Source organism: Triticum aestivum, chromosome 3A, assembly GCF_018294505.1.
Source record: "Triticum aestivum cultivar Chinese Spring chromosome 3A, IWGSC CS RefSeq v2.1, whole genome shotgun sequence".
Lineage (NCBI taxonomy): Eukaryota > Viridiplantae > Streptophyta > Magnoliopsida > Poales > Poaceae > Triticum > Triticum aestivum.
The window spans coordinates 109119384-109124358 of record NC_057800.1 but is presented as its reverse complement, the minus strand read 5'-3'; positions in this window follow the sequence as shown (position 1 = coordinate 109124358).

Sequence of the window (4975 nt, the reverse complement as noted above, 5' to 3'; positions counted from 1 at the left end):
ACTAGAGGAGGGGGGAGAGCGAGAGGGAGGGAAGAGGACCCGGGGCGGCTGCGTGGCGACGTCCCGGACGTCCAGGCGTCGAGGGGGAGGACAGGCAGGCAGGTGCCGTGGCGGCACGGCGGTGCGCACGCGCCGGCCACACGCCCCTGGCCTCCTGGCGCGAGGAGGGGGACGACTGGCGCTAGCCAGTCGGCTGGGCCGGCCAGCTGGGCCGCACAGGGGGGGGAGGCCCAGGTAAGTCCCTCCTTCCTCTTATTTCTGTTCTTTTTTTTTAATTTTCTGACATTTGTTTGATTTAATAAATATATTAAATCATTTAATTTTATTATGCCAATTTTTGCAGGAGCTGGATATATTATTCCAGAGCTCTTTTGTAAATGGCATAATTTTTGGGCCATATTTCATATATATAGAAATATATTTCCAATGCAAATATTTATCGAATTAATCCAAATGGCCAAAATAAATGTCCATGAGCTCCTAAAAATATTGTTTTGATTTTTACCTCTGTCCAATATTTTTAGAGGGCATCATGAGCATTTTCTTGGACCCTTTTTGGAGAAATTTTTATTTGGGTCATTTCCAAAAATGATTCTGAGGGTTCCACCAATCCTCATTTCAAATTTAAATGAAATTTAAATATGATGCACAACTGGCTAGCTAGCCTAGGTCATACCAGACTAGGGATGTGACAGTTTCAGAGGGGACTGGGGGTTCTGTCATCCCCATTTCAAGTTTCTGATGAAAGAGTAAACATGATGCAACACTCTAATGCATGACTAGCTAGGGTGTGACAACTCACCCCCACTCAAAAGAATCTCGTCCCGAGATTTGGGTTCCTCCGAGAAGAAGGCGGGATACTCGAGTCGAAGACGATCCTCCCTTTCCCAAGTTGCTTCATCCTCGGAATGGTGCGACCATTGAACTTTGAGAAACTTGATGTTATGACGTCGCGTGGTACGTTCGGCTTGATCGAGGATACGAATGGGGTACTCTCGATATGTAAGATTATCTTGGAGATCAAGCGTTTCGTGGTCCACTTCACGGATAGGATCCGAGAAGCAACGCCTGAGTTGAGAAACGTGGAAGACATCGTGAACTCTGGAGAGGTGCGGAGGTAGTTCCAACTGGTAGGCAACTTCCCCTCGTTTGGCAAGAATGCGAAAAGGTCCAATGTAACGAGGAGCCAATTTGCCTTTGATACCGAAACGATGGGTTCCCTTCAGAGGGGTGACCCGGAGATAAGCCTTCTCGTCAACCTCAAAAGTCATAGCCTTATGTTTTCGGTCATATTGACTCTTTTGACGGGATTGGGCTGTTTTCAACTTTTCACGAACGATACGAACTTGTTCTTCTGCTTCCTGAATCATATCCGGGCCAAATAATTGTCTTTCCCCGGTCTCTGACCAGTTAAGGGGTGTTCGACATCGTCGTCCATAGAGAACTTCAAAAGGGGCCTTACCCAAGCTAGATTGATAGCTGTTGTTGTAAGCGAATTCGGCAAATGGAAGGCACTTCTCCCAGTCCATTCCGAACGAGATAACAGAGGCTCGAAGCATGTCTTCTAGAATTTGGTTGACGCGTTCCACTTGACCACTCGACTGAGGGTGGAAAGCGGTGCTAAAAGAAAGACGAGTTCCCATAGCATTTTGGAAACTTTCCCAAAATCGAGAGGTGAAAAGACTTCCTCGATCCGAGTTAATTTCCAAAGGAACACCATGGAGGGACACTATTCGGGAGATGTACAAATCTGCCAGCTGACTAGCGGTTATACTCTCACGAACAGGTAAGAAATGAGCTACTTTGGAAAGACGATCGACCACGACGAAAATAGCATTATTCCCTCTCTTGGTCCTGGGAAAACCGGTAATGAAATCCATACCAATTTTATCCCATTTCCATTCAGGAATAGCTAAGGGTTGTAGGGTGCCAGCAGGCCGTTGATGCTCTGCTTTTACACGACGACAGACGTCGCAATTTGCAATAAACTGAGCAATTTCTCTCTTCATCCTAGTCCACCAGAACCTCTGGCGTAGGTCCTGATACATCTTAGTACTACCGGGATGAATAGTGAGAGGAGACTCATGAGCCTCCTTAAGGATCAACTGCCGTAGATGCTGGTTCTTGGGAACCACTAGACGGTTCTCAAAGTACACAACACCATGATCATTTGTAGAGAAACAACTAGCACCCCCGCTAGCAATGTTCTCTTTGATTTTAGATATTCCCTTATCTCGCTTTTGGGCAGCGATGATTTGATCCGTAAGAGTAGGTTTTGCTACCAAGGTGGAAAGAAAACCTTGAGGTACAATGTGAAGGTTAAGCTTCCGAAATTCCTCATGGAGAAGCGGTTGACTTTGTTGTAACATCAGATTGTTACAATAAGATTTATGACTTAACGCATCAGCCATGACGTTGGCTTTCCCTGGGGTGTAGGTTATTCCTAAGTCGAAGTCTGTGATTAATCCAACCAAACGTCTTTGCCTGAGATTCAGATCCGGTTGGGTGAAGATGTACTTCAGACTTTGGTGATCAGTGAATATCTCGCAACGATTACCGAGGAGGTAATGTCGCCAGGTCTTAAGTGCATAGACTACGGCTGCAAGCTCTAGATCATGAGTAGGATAATTCTCCTCATGTGGGTGCAATTGCCGTGAGGCGTAGGCAATTACGTGTCGATCTTGCATGAGAATGCAACCTAGTCCTTGTCGCGAGGCGTCGCAGTAGATAACAAAGTCCTTGGAGAAGTCTGGCGGTACCAGCACGGGAGCAGAGGTCAGGCGTCTTTTCAGTTCCTGAAAGCTGTGCTCACATTGTGGAGTCCATTCGAACTTCTTATCTTTCTTGAGGAGTTCGGTTAGAGGTTTGGCAACTTTGGAGAAGTTCTCGACAAAGCGACGACAATAGCTCGCTAAGCCTAGAAAACTCCGAACTTGCTTGACTGATTCAGGTGGAGTCCAATCAAGGACGGCTTGAACTCGCTCAGGGTTAACAACAATACCTTTACCGGATATTACATGACCCAGATAGGTCACTTCTGACAACCAGAATTCACATTTAGAAAATTTGGCATAAAGGCGATGCTCTCGAAGTTTCTTCAACACTAGCCTTAAATGTTCGGCATGTTCTTCCTCGTTCTTGGAGTAGATGAGTATATCATCGAGATAAACTACGACGAATTTATCCAAATACTCCATGAAGATTGAGTTCATTAACCGAGAAAAGGTGGCTGGAGCGTTGGTTAAACCGAAGGACATGACGGTGTACTCGTATTGGCCATAACGAGTAACAAAGGCCGTTTTAGGAATGTCCCCGTTTCTGATTTTGATTTGATGGTAGCCCAACCTCAAATCCATCTTGGAGAAGACTGAGGATCCAGCGAGCTGATCATACAGGTCGTTGATGCTGGGAAGTGGATATTTGTTCTTGATTGTGACCAAATTGACCGGCCGGTAATCTACAACCATCCGGTCCGTACCATCCTTTTTCTTAACGAATAGGACGGGGCAAGCCCACGGAGATGAACTAGGGCGGATGAAACCCTTTTTCAAGGATTCATCGAGTTGTTTCTTAAGCTCGGCTAGTTCTAGTGGTGCCATCTTATAAGGTCTTCTAGCAATCGGAACGGTTCCTGGAATGAGGTCTATTACGAACTCAACATCCCTGTCAGGTGGAACACCTGGCAATTCCTCTGGGAAGACATCCGGGAAGTCACGGACTACCGGAACGTCCTCAAGGTCTGGCAAAGGGCTGGCGTTAAGAGAATATAATTGTCGCTTGGCTATTCGGGTCAAGACATTGACTGTCTTCCCCGAAGGATGGGTGAGTTGAACAGTCCTAGAGAAGCAATCAATTTTGGCTTGATGAGCTGACATCCAGTCCATACCCAAAATGATATTAATATCCGAAGATTTAAGGGCTATCAAGGATGCAAGAAAAACAAGTCTGTCGACTTGGATTTCATTTCCATAACTTACCCTAGAGGTCTGCCATCTAGACCCAGGGGTAGAGATTTCCATAGTGGATGGCAAGTCACAAAATGCAACGTTATGTAAACGAGCATAATTTTCAGATATAAAGGAATGAGAGGCTCCTGTATCGAAAAGAACAGATGCCGGGTGGCAATTAACAAGAAGCGTACCGAGAACGACGTTGGGATCCTCTTGAGCTTCTTCGGCAGAGACACAATTGACATGGCCACGTGAAGCGGTGACCGGTTTAGCATGAAACACTTTTCCTGTTGGCTTGCCACGGCCAACAACTTTAGCAGATTGATTGGGGTTGGTCTGGGGACACTCACGCATATAGTGACCAGATTCCCCACACTTGAAACAAGTCACGGAACTGGTACGTGGAGGAGCATTATTGGTTGGACCCCCATAGGGCTTGGCCGGTGCAGACTGTTGAACGGGGCGAGGCGCTTGGAAAGATGGCCTCGGTGTGAACCTGGGTGGCAGGGCGGTGTTGGGCACCCACACGCGGCGCTTCTGAGGACCAGCACCGGATGAGGAACCCATGTCACGTCCATGCTTGCGTGTTGCGTCATAATCAGTCTGACCAGTTTCAGCACTGATGGCTTTGTTGACAAGTTTCGGAAAAGATGTGCACTCATGCAGACGGAGGTCGCGGCGAAGCTCAGGACTAAGGCCCTTACGGAACCTTGCTTGCTTCTTGGCGTCAGTAGACACTTCCTCAGTTGCATATCGGGCGAGCTTACCAAACTCCCTGCTATAGGCATCCACAGAAAGTCGGCCTTGGGTGAAATTGCAAAATTCTTCACGCTTACGGTCCATGAGACCCTCCGGAATGTGATGTTCACGGAAAGCCTCGCTGAATTCAGCCCAAGTTGTGACATGGCCCGCTGGGCGCATAGCTCCATAATTCTCCCACCATAGACTGGCGGGGCCTTCAAGATGATACGCAGCAAAGGTGACCTTGTCAGCCTCCGCTACCAGCGCGGAACGCAGTTTATGAG